Source organism: Nuphar pumila, chromosome 10, assembly GCF_984573655.1.
Source record: "Nuphar pumila chromosome 10, dmNupPumi1.hap1.1, whole genome shotgun sequence".
Lineage (NCBI taxonomy): Eukaryota > Viridiplantae > Streptophyta > Magnoliopsida > Nymphaeales > Nymphaeaceae > Nuphar > Nuphar pumila.
In genome coordinates this window covers 113,155,906-113,168,191 of record NC_143258.1, presented here as the reverse complement: position 1 = coordinate 113,168,191, position 12,286 = coordinate 113,155,906, and positions in this window count along the sequence as shown.

Below are 12,286 nucleotides of genomic sequence, written 5' to 3'. Positions count from 1 at the left end.
TAAATTGCATTGCTCAACAAGTCTACTTTTAAGTTGATAGAATTTAATAAACTAAGCATAATCATTTGGGAATCACCTAAGCTTTGAGGCCAAGCTATTGCTATATTAGTTTTCGGAATTAGATGAGTAAAGGATCACCCAATGAAGAAACAAACCAGCTCTGCAAAGTGAGGGTTGCAAATACTACACTAAAAAAACTCAAATTTTTATTTCTTTGCACATTAATTACCCTCCTAATGTGATCTAGTGATCTATATGTTTGGTTTAGTAAAACTGGCTTTTAGATCATGTTTTTCGGACATGCATGTTGGAATTTTTTTAGGTCGAAAAAACAATAGCCTACAATAACATGGATTTTTAATTCTAAAAAAAACTATTCTTTTGTTGGAAAAACTGCAACACAAGGGTTGATTGTGTGTTAATTTCTACTATTTTGACTATGTTGAACACATTGATAGAGTTAGATTTGGTGAAAACAAACTCTTCATATGAGTTTTAACTAAGCGGTTTGGAACCTAATACCTCTCTCTCTCTCTCTCTCATATAGGGATAATGTCTGCTACTGTTGTGGGTAAGGAGTCCCTTACTTGAAACTTATAAGAGAAAGTTGTTTTGACCAAACTGACCCCATAGATGTGTTCAACATGGTCAAAAGAATAAGAATAAACCATTGGCTTGCTTTTTTTATGTAAAAGTATGATTTTTTGAGGGCTAACATTTTGGCATATTGTAGGCTGTTGAATTTTCAATCCCATAAAATTTGATATACAAGTTGGAAAAACATGACCCAAGAGACTGTTTTTACTTACCCAAACATGAAGGGTTACATGTGCAAAAAAAAAATGGAAATTTTCACCAAGGGATTTTGTACCCACGAGGGTATGGAATACTAACTCATATTCAAATGTATATATATGAGAGAGAGAATGTGTGTGCGTGCATGAGTACATGCTAAAGTTTTCCAACGATTCAACCACCGCATGGATGTGTTCAGCATGTTCCATTTGCTAAGAACCAGCCCAGCCCTTGGTTTGTGCTTTTTTTTTATGAAGAATATGAATTTATGATGTTGACACTTGAATAAAGTTAACCTGTTATTTGTTCCTAAGTAAGTCAACTCAATTATTTCTTCTATAACACCGTAGTAGTCATGTTCATTTTCACCATAGCTGCTACCCTTGATGCACACGCCACTATTCATCGTTGACTTGTTGACACCGTAGTCTTTTGTATGGAAACGATAACCATTTACGATGTACTCGTTGTAACACTTCACAACTTTAGATGGACCATTCTGTAAATCACATATTTCTTGATCTTTAACATCACCATGGTAGACCTACAAGCACAAACAAGGACTATGATCACGACTAGTATCTTATTGTTGTATAAAGGGAAAAATGTATACAATCGTCCTTACCAACTCTTTCAACCATGCCATGAATTTATTTTCACGTTCTTTCTGTACTTCTGCATCCGTGAGTTGTGAAAGTTTTATTCGCAATTCCAGATCAAATCATCTACACTTAACATAAACGTATTTTATCGAACCATGTACACACGTATAGAACTTAATTTTATGTATTAACCATACTTACTCAATGTATGGGTCGATTGCTGAGCAATTGAAAATTATATATATTTGTGTTGCATCTTGCTCTCGATCTTCGAAGAGTCTTGACCGACAACTGCCAAATGCATGTCCAAGTGGTTGAAATATAGACAATTTGTCAGTTCCAGTTAATTGCTCTTCATCATCATTACGAGGTGGGCATGTGTAACGTGTTGGAATGTGAGGTTTAAAGTACATAGATGAGAATTTTGAAATCTCTTTCAAGGTGTACGCCTCACAAATAGTGTCTTCTACTCTTGCTTTATTCAGAATCTTTTTTTGAGATTCAACATGCATCTGTCAACAATATACATCTCAGATTATAATACATTTCTCAATAGTATTGAAAAGAAAATTTTAAATAAACATATACCTTTCAAATGGGTACATCCACCGATATTGCACAGGTCCACCAACCCTAAGTTCATATGGCAAATATATGAACACATGTTCCATAACATCAAAAAATGCTGGTGCAAATATCTTCTTCAGCTCACAAATAGTAGTTACAACAAATTTCTCTAGATTCTTTACCTCAGATACTACAACTTCAGTTGCACACAATGTTCTAAAAAATCTACTCAACTCAGACAATACCCCCCATATAGGTTTGTCTAACATATCATGGAATGCTAAGGGTATCAACCGTTGCATAATGACATGACAATCATGGCTCTTTAACCCATATAATTGTTCATCATCTATCTTCAAAGCACGAGCAATGTTAGAAACGTAGCCGTTGTAAACACCCCAAATTTTCACTCACCTTCTTGACATCGCCCTCAATCAGCACATTTCAGTTCTCCGGAAGCAATAAAGGGCAAAATGGTCATTTTTTGAGATTGAACCTTGCAGAAAGTCCTAAATTTCATTCTTGAGCCTCAAAATTTCTATATTTAGGTTCAAAGACATCTTCAAATTGCAAAATTTCAAAATCCTCTTTCTAGACAAAAAGCTAAAATTTCCAAGTCCTAGCTCAGAGTGGCATTTCATAGAACATGTTTTTGCATAGCATTGCGTCATTTCACTGCACAACATGTCATTTTGAGATCCAGAACTCCTAAGTTTCAAAATTGTCCATCCAGATTTGATTTTTAAACTTTTTCAAATTGATTTTTAAAACCCTGGGTATTCAAAATTACCAAATTTTCTCATTTTACCCCAGGACTTTGAATTACAAAAATTTTCTCAAGAAAAACAATCTGGATATTTAGATATTGATTTTAAAGATTTTATCTCAAAACTTTTTGCAAAAAGGATTTTAAATCTCTTTACAAATTTTGTTTTTACATTTATCCATATTTTTGCCCTGAAAACCCAATTTTTCCAAATTCTTAAAAAACAAATAATGTTTTATCTCGTATCTTCAAATAAATGGAGCAGGACCCGCCTTTGAACTAGCATCATACTCAGACTCCCAGGTAAGTTGTTTATTCTCAAGCGGGACCCACCTGGAGTTCATACCAATTTATAAAATTGTCTTTTTCATTTCTCAATACTTATTTATTTTTATTTTTTTTAGTTAGTGGGCCCACACACATGTGGCACCCCAATTGAAAATAAAAGACTTTCAAAAACAAAACAAAACTTTATTTTCAAAAGGATTTTAAAAGTGGGTTGAGGTGGCATTTCCATAAAAGCCTCTCATTTTTTTTATTTTATTTCTTTTTATTTGTTTAAATAAATTTTTTTTTTAGGAGGCAGCCTTAAATGGCACAGCCGAATTTCCCTAAAATCATAAATTTGATTTTGCCTAAAACTTAGGGAAATAAAACCAAAATTTGAAAAAAAGGGAATGCGCCCCTCTTGAAATAGCTATTTCAAAAAAAATTCAAAAATGAGGTAACAGAACCTCATGAATGGGGGTTGCGTTTTTTTCTTTTTGAAAAGATTTCAAAATTCTTTAAGAGGAGGAGGGCATTGATCGATGAAAGGGGGGGATTGAAATCTGGTTTTCTTTTGGGTTTTGCAGGAAAGGGCTCTGAATCGTGAAGTTGCCCAACATCATCCTTCTTTAGCCAAGCTGCATCAAGTGACTCCAGCACCATTGAAACAAACCCAGCAAGTGGCTGCATCTTCTTCAGCACCAGCCGCAGGTCTTCCACCACCATCCGATAGTTCTTCAGCAGCAGCCGCAAGAGCACCACCATCCAACGCCTACCTTCCTTCAACCCAGCCAGCAGAGGTTTTAGCAGGAAATCGCCTTGCCTTAAGCCCATCAGCATAGGCAGCAGGACACTGATTGCTGTTCATTCTTCCTCAACCACCCAGCAGGACGCTGACTGTTGTTCATCCCCACTTCATGCCAGCCGCAACCCACCAGCTCCTACCCATTTTCCTTCAGCCCAACGATTTCTGCTCCCTCTTTCCTTCAAGCCAGCCGCAAATCACACGACAGCAGGGGATCCAGGGGATCTCTCTTTTTCTTCAGCTCCACCAACAGAAGTTTTGCAAAACTGTTGTTTATTCCTTTCAGCCCGGCTGCAAAAAGTTGACCCCCAATCCGTTTTCTGCAGGGCATTTCAAACAGGAGATATACAAGTGCCATTATCATTTACTCCACCATTCATCTGTAGTGACACCATCCTTCACAGCCGAAATGGCCACCTTCTTGGATGCATCTAGTGTTAGGTTTGCTCAGGCGAATGTCCATACTGGGGTTATCATGGATTGTTATTATATCTCTCATCATGTTCTATGGTTAAGTTTTTTTGTTTTTTTATTTTTTTATTATTATTTCCTGAAATGCATGGGACACTACCACATTGAAATGATGCCAATGTCTCTGTGTGAGAACATGTCCATCCTTAGATATCTCATTTACACACACAGCATTGTCACAATTTTCTTGAAGACAGCCCATTGTTCCCACAATGCACTTCTTACACATCACGTATGTGTTATATTTACCATCTTCTGCACGTATGTAGTCTTGATAATCGGCTATGTTCATGAACAGATATATCCACATCCGTTCATGATCTATATGCCATCTTTTGCAATCGTCATTACTGATAAATAGAGAAGCTCTATAGCCATTTTTATTGAAAATTACCTTGTAATCTGGGAAATACGGCTGTGCGAAATCACCTACAGAAACTGTATATACCTGTATTTTCTGATTTTACCCATTATATGGAATTTTCCTTTATATGTATATTTTCTTATTATAGGTATATATATATATCGATATCCATTGTATGTCTACCTATATATATACATATATATGTATATATATATATATATGTATATATATATATGTATATATATATATATGTATATATATATATTTATATATATATATCCCTTCATGAGTATTTGCTATTACATATATTTTTCTTTTCTCTTACTTTTGTAAATACATCATCATTTGATTTATGAGCTTGATGTTCAAATTCTTGTTTTATGAAGATATGTTAGAACATCATCATTTGATTTATGAAATTTTGTTTAGCTTGATGGTAAAATTCTTGTTTTATGAAGTTATGGCTGGAACTTCATCATTTGATGCTACAATTTCTGTTTTATGAAGCTATGGGCTGGAATATCATCATTTGATTTATGATCTTGATGTTCAAAATTCTTGTTTTATGAAGTTATGGCTGGAACTTCATCATTTGATTTATGAGCTTGATGTTCAAATTCCTGTTTTATGAAGTTATGTTGGAACACCATCATTTGATTTATGAGTTTTTGTCTAGCTTGCTGTTAAAATCTCTGTTTTATGAAGCTATGGCTGGAACATCACCCTTGGTTTTATGAGATTTTGTTTAGCTTAGTGTTAAATTCTTGTTTGCTATATTGTTATAATATCACCCTATTTGCAGCACCAATTATACATATTGTTTCATCATTTTCCATGACATTTTCACCTTTTCACCAAGCTTTTCATATCCTTTTCATGATATCCTTGAAATAGTCCATGATGCTTCCACAACCCATTTCCTGCACATATTCATTTTCTGTTGCAAGCGTGCAGTCTTGATATTTGGCCATATTCATGAACGGATATCTCTATATCCAATCGTGATCTCCCAACCATCTTTGGCGTGCTTCATTATGGATATATAGGAAAGCTCCATACCCATTTATACTGGAAATTGCATTATAATTTGAGAAGTATGGTTGAGTGAAATCACCTACAGAAACTGTCTATACCTGTATTTTCTGATTTTACCCATTATATGGAATTTTCATTTATATGTATATTCTCTTATTATAAGTATATATATTGATATGTATGTATATCTACCCATATGTATACGTATATATGTATATATATACATATATGTATATAAATATACATATATGTATATATATATACTTATATATATATATATACCTTTATGTGCATTGGATATCACATATATTTTTCCTTTTCTTTTACTTTTTTGTAAATATATCTTCATTACCATATATCATTTAGCATAAATTCAAATATTTCTATATCTACATATATATATCTTTGTTGTATATAGTATATATGTCCATTTCCTTGGTTATTTTGTACTAACTCTCATTTTGCAGGAAAATCTAGAAGATGCAGATTCCTTGGCTCCATTTCAATTTTCTTTTACTTTATGTTATGCAATGTAACAATCCAATGTAAACCTTGGAATAAGATTTACTTTTACTGCTTAGATTAGGCCGCATCTCATATAGTTTGATTTCAGTAATATCCTAATTCTATGATGCATATATCTCAAATTTTCAAAATTCACCGTGGATGAACACGAATGGCACGTGCACCAACTCTTAGAGAGTTGATGAACTCGGTGGAGTCCATATTTACGACCCTAGTCGGAATATGGACGAGACCCAGATCCATCATCTCTCTACCAGTCACATTGAGCCTACACTCTTAGGCTATCTTGAAAATGCACCTCATATTTCCAATGTTTTCAAAATATTGTGAATTAACTCAAATAAACCCTGAATATATTCATGGCCACAGTCAGAATATATGAAGGATTTACTTTGGCTTAATCCACATTTTTCCAATAAAATTTTCAGAAATCTTTTCAAAAGTGCATTCATTCATTCACATCATCTGCATCATTTGTTTTTCTCATGATTTTCTCAAAAGATTTTCACTTTATGGATTCGATTTTCTCAAGAAACTATGATGATATTCGTTGTTGGATTTCCCAAATCAAATGTTTTCCTGTGATTTTCCTTAAAAAGTTATTTCCTTAAGATTCTTTTCAAAGGAATTTCTCATTTTCTCAAGAATCCAAGTTGATTTTCAGATATTTCAAAAAACCAGATTCTCAGGATTTCAATTTCCTAAGTTTTGAATTTCCTTCTCCAATGAATCTTTCCTATAAATTTTCTATCCTTTTCTTAAGAAAATTCTCAAAGTCTGAGTTTTCCTAACAAGTACTTCCTTTTTTTCAAATGTTCATATTTTCTCAAGAATTCTTACAGTTTTCCTGAGATTCTTATTTCCTCATGATTTTCCAAGTCTTTCTAAGCTTTCTCAACATTTTCTCAAGATTCTCACTTCTTCAAGATTTTCCAACTCTTTATAAACTTTCTCGAGATTTCAAACCTTCTTCGTCTGAGTTTTCCTGAGAGATTGATTTCCATCTTTTCCTGAGAAATGCTTTTCAACTCCAAATGTTTTCTAAGCATACATCATATTTTCCAATTTACATTTTCCAAAAATCTCATAGCACATGCCTGAATTCTCCGTGCATTTAGAATAGAGCACAATTTTGGTAATTTCACTAAGTCAAGCACGATTTTGGTCCTTGGTTCGATTACCCCTGTTAAAGGTGGCAGGAACGGTCGAACCTCGTACCGATAGGTCGAGCCCCATCCTATGGATTTTCCCGCAATTTTCAAAATGGAGGCGAGTGCTTCAAAACAATTTCCAAAAATCCGGTCAAGTTTGAATCGTGAAAGCATTTCTCTCTCTCTTCCGCAAGGAAGGGGAAGACGGGAAAAATTTTGCGACGATAACAGGTTTGGCGATCGAGATGGGACATGTCCTTGTCTGACTTAAATTGTGCTTGACTTAGTTCAATTATCGAAATTATGTTCACAAAATGTCAGCTTTTACTTTCAATATCATGTGAGCCTAGGAGCCTAGATTCTGACCTAGCTGACATTTACTGCATATAGCTTAGGCATGGTTTGGTAGGACTATATTGAGGAGATATTTTCATGCTCACATAGACTTAGGTCTAAATACAACTCTCCTCAATTTAGGATCTTAATGCAAACAATGTATGCTTCTTCAAAGATTTTCAAAAGTCTATCTCTCTAGGATTTAGAGCCATCTATTTCTTGCATGTGATCATTTTTTCAAACCCCAATTACCTATCATTACCCGGTCTTCACGTTGCTGGGCTCTCTTCCAGAACCCTAGTTCGGGACAGAGCCTCACAACTGGGCCAATTATTTGGGTTAACACCCCCCTACCACGTACCGCGGGCCACAGTCCGAAGTATATTGGTAGGTGCTCAAGGATGTTGGAATACCTTACCTTAGAACCGGAGTTGAAATTATATGCTACGTACCTCGGATTTCGGTTCGGGTATATCGGCATAACTGGATTGGACAAAGATGATCTGAACCTAGAGTTAGGATTAGGGTCCTACAACTGTTTTCAAAATAATGCATCTAGAGTCAGCCTTTTAGGGAGTGTTGTATGTGCATAAATGTTTGTGCAGGATGTGATTGTTCTTATATTACCTCTATTTTCCTATATTTTTCCTAAAATATTTTCAAATACCCATATTTTCATCTTTTCCTTTTATTTCCTCAAACCCTGGAAGATTTTCCCAAATATCCAATTTCTTTCAAAATTCCAGGTGATTTTTCCTTCTTCCGTTCTACTGGATCTCGAATTTTCAGCTGTATTTTTTTATCCTGCCTGCAATTTTTCAAAATCATATGTTTTCTTTCCTTGGATTTCAATCATTTTGTCTATTTGCCAAATTCTCCATCTTATTTTCCTCGTGCATACCTTGATTACTGCAGTGAAAATTGTTTACCCACTTTCCTTCTCCTTATTCTAAATCCGTTTGCGGATTATTTTACAAGAGATATCTCTTTCCTTCAAAATGGTGTTTTTCCTCGTGGTTGACGACCTCGCCTAGGTAACAAGGCACATTTTTCGTTGTTATTTCTCTTACAAAGAATGACAACACAATTGTCGTGATTTCAGCGGCGACTCCATCCCTAGTAATGGAATATTCTTCCAATTGCCTACCACATCATCAATAATCATTTTTTTTCCCAATCCAAAATTTCTTCAGAGTCTAATCAAGACTTCATCCTGCAGAGAGCATCCACAACATTTGATGGTTCGAACAAGGTCAGGAAAAAGAACCACATCACCACAGTACTCCTCAGCCTCAGAAGAAGAGATGGGCTCCCCGCGATCCGAGAGGAGTCAAGAACAGCAGCAAGGGGAGGATGGCATAGACCCACAGATGTATGCCATGTTCCAGAAAATGATGACCAAAATGATGAGTGAACAGGCTGGGACTAGTGCAGAGAAGAACCCATTCAGAGAGAAGTTCCATGGACACAAGGATAAGAAGAACTCCAAGAAGCAAATTTAGCCAGAGGAAATTTCAGATGAATCAGAATCAGAGGAAGACACCGATGAAGCATATGAGGTGCCTCCGGCATTTCAGAAACAGGGCCAAAAACAAAGGAGGAGTCGCAAATCAAAAGATCAAGTTGCAGAAGAGCTCTTGCAGACACAGTTCAAAGAAATGGCCAAAGTTGTTAAAGACCTGCAAGCTCGCGACAAGGGCAAGAAAGTCTTCACTAGCGAAGATTTTTATGATGGATTAGAAGGAGACGAAGAACTGGAAAACCTGCCCCGCAAGTTCATCAAGTTTGATGGTTCTGGTGATCCCAAATCCCATCTCGCAATGTTCTTCGCCGAATGCTCCAAATTCAAGAGAGACAATAGGGCCCTATTTCTCTGTTTTCCTCGTAGCTTAGAAGGCACTGCCGCCAAGTGGTACTCCGAGCATATCAATCCAATCGAGCTGCGAGAATTCGATAAGGTGGTCAACCTATTCATTGAGCGATTTCTGTTCAATACTGAAGCGCTCCCAACATTGAGCCATCTCTGCAATCTAAGGCAGAATGAAAATGAAAAGGCAAGGGACTTCATTCGCAGATGGAGAGAGATCTGCAACAAAATGAGAGATCCTATATCAGAGAGGCATGCTTTATCGCTGATCCTGAACAACTTCTCACAACCTTTGAGAAGTCTTATCTCCACCTCGCCTTCCAAGTCTTTCATAGAGCTTACTGAACGAGCCGAGTGGCTCGAGATGGGGTTGGAGAACGGTGTCTACGATGGTATCACCCTCGTCAAGAACAATCTAGATCCAAAGAAAAAGGCAAATTTCACCTCCTCCGCCAACATCAACCGCAATGATAACAAAAGTAGTAAGGGCAACTATGCAGATCGAGAGGAAAGACAGAATAGCAAGCTATCTCAGCCTAACTTTCCACAAAAGGAAAAGATAAAGCGTGAAGGTTGGAGTAATGATCGTGTGTTCACTCCTCTCAAACAAACACTCGAAGAAGCCCTTGAATTCATGCTGGCTAAGGGATTAGTGAAACTTCCAAAGGCCACAACTCCTCCCACCATCATGGGAAGGCTCAAGAATCAGTTTTGTAAGTTTCATCGGGCAGTGGGGCATGACATTGATCATTGTTTTGCCTTCAAAAATATTATTCAGGATTGCATTGACAAGAGCCTCCTTGCTGAAGAAGAAGAAGAAGAAGAGCTGGCCATCTTGACCAAGCCTTTCCCAGATCATTCAGAAAATTGACGATGCTAAAGTTTTCTGCTTTCTTTCTTTCGTTTTGCCAGTCACCTCATAAGGGCAAGTCTGCCCAGTTTTTGCAACCTTTTGGTCGAGTGCTTATAAATAGGCTGTCTTTTTGTTATCGGTTTTGCTTATCAATAAAATGTCAATTTTCTTCATCAAATACTTCTTTCTTTTGCCCCATTAGGGCACCTGTTTTTGTTTTGAAGAATCTTCTTTGCCCATTCTTTTCAAGACGAGGGGCAATTTATGAGAGAAATGAAATTACCTATGAGGGTTTTTCAAAAATCATGAAATTTTTGAAAATTTTCTACAAACATCTTTGTTATGATCACCCAAAAGGTTAATATTTCGGTCCAATCTTTTTCAAAAATCAACCATCGCGGTGATCTTCTTTTCTTAAATTGGTTTCGAACCATTATCTTTAAAATCAACCCTGGTGTTGATTTTCTTTTCCAAAATTAGTGTTAAACCAATTCATTTTCAAAATCAACCCTCGTGTTGATCTTAACTTCCAAAATTCAATTTTGAATCATTATCTTTAAAAATCAACCCTTGTGTTGATTTTCTTTTCCAAAATTATTGTTAAACCAATTCATTTTCAAAATCAACCCTCATGATGATCTCTCTTCAAAATCAACCCTCGTGTTGATTCCCCTTTTCAAATATCAGCTCTCACGCTGATCATTCTTCAAAATCAACCTTGCAGTTGATTTTCTTCCCAAAATGATTTCTCACTTTCAAAATAACATTCTCCTTTTACTTTAAAGATCTCATGTTCTAGCACTTTCTTCATGTCAAAGGGATAATATAATTTTCTTTCCTTTCCTCGATTTTTAAGCATCAATAAAATTCGCCAATAATTTGTCACCATTTTATTTTCGTCTCTTTCCTTTTCACAAATATGTCTCTTGTAAGGAATGATCTTGAGGACGTCCCTCAATCAAGAAGCATGTCACCTTATTCCTCGATTATCCTTCTTTGTATTCAAAATCTTCCTCCCTAGTTACACTGGGGCATGTTTTTGAAAAATCTATCTTTACCTCAAAACATCCTGTATGTAGGCAGGATAAACCAATCTCTCATTTTGCATATATATGCACTCACTTGCATTAATTTTGCATTCATTTACATTTTATGTTACATTAATTCTGCATCCATTATCTTCCCCTTCAGGTTAATGGATAAAACCTGAATCATTTTCCATAATTCTTCAATTTCAACCTCCGGGTCATCCAATTTCTAATTACCAAAATTCTCAATTTTGACCGCCAAGTCATCCAATTTCCATTCTCCATTCAGGATAAGGGGATAATCCTGAAACCGTTCATAAAAGTAATCCAACTCTCTATAATGATCCTCATTCTTTATTGAACTGATAGTGTTCCCAAGTGAACTGATAGTCGTTCTTCATTGAACTGATAGTGTTCCATGTGAACTGATAGTCGTTCTTCATTGAACTGATAGCGTTCCCAAGTGAACTGATAGTCGTTCTTCATCGAACTGATAGTGTTCCATGTGAACTGATGGTCGTTCTTCATTTAACTGATAGTGTTCCAAGCGAACTGATAGTCGTTCTTCATTGAACTGATAGTGTTCCCAAGTGAACTGATAGTCGTTCTTCATCGAACTGATAGTGTTCCAAGTGAACTGATAGTCGTTCTTCATCGAACTGATAGTGTTCTAAGTGAACTGATAGTCATTCTTCATCGAAATGATAGCGTTCCCAAGTGAACTGATAGTCGTTCTTCATCGAACTGATAGTGTTCCCAGTGAACTGATAGTCGTTCTTCATTGAACTGATAGTGTTCCAAATGAACCGATGGTCGTTCTTCATTGAACTGATATTATTCCCAGCGATGGTCGT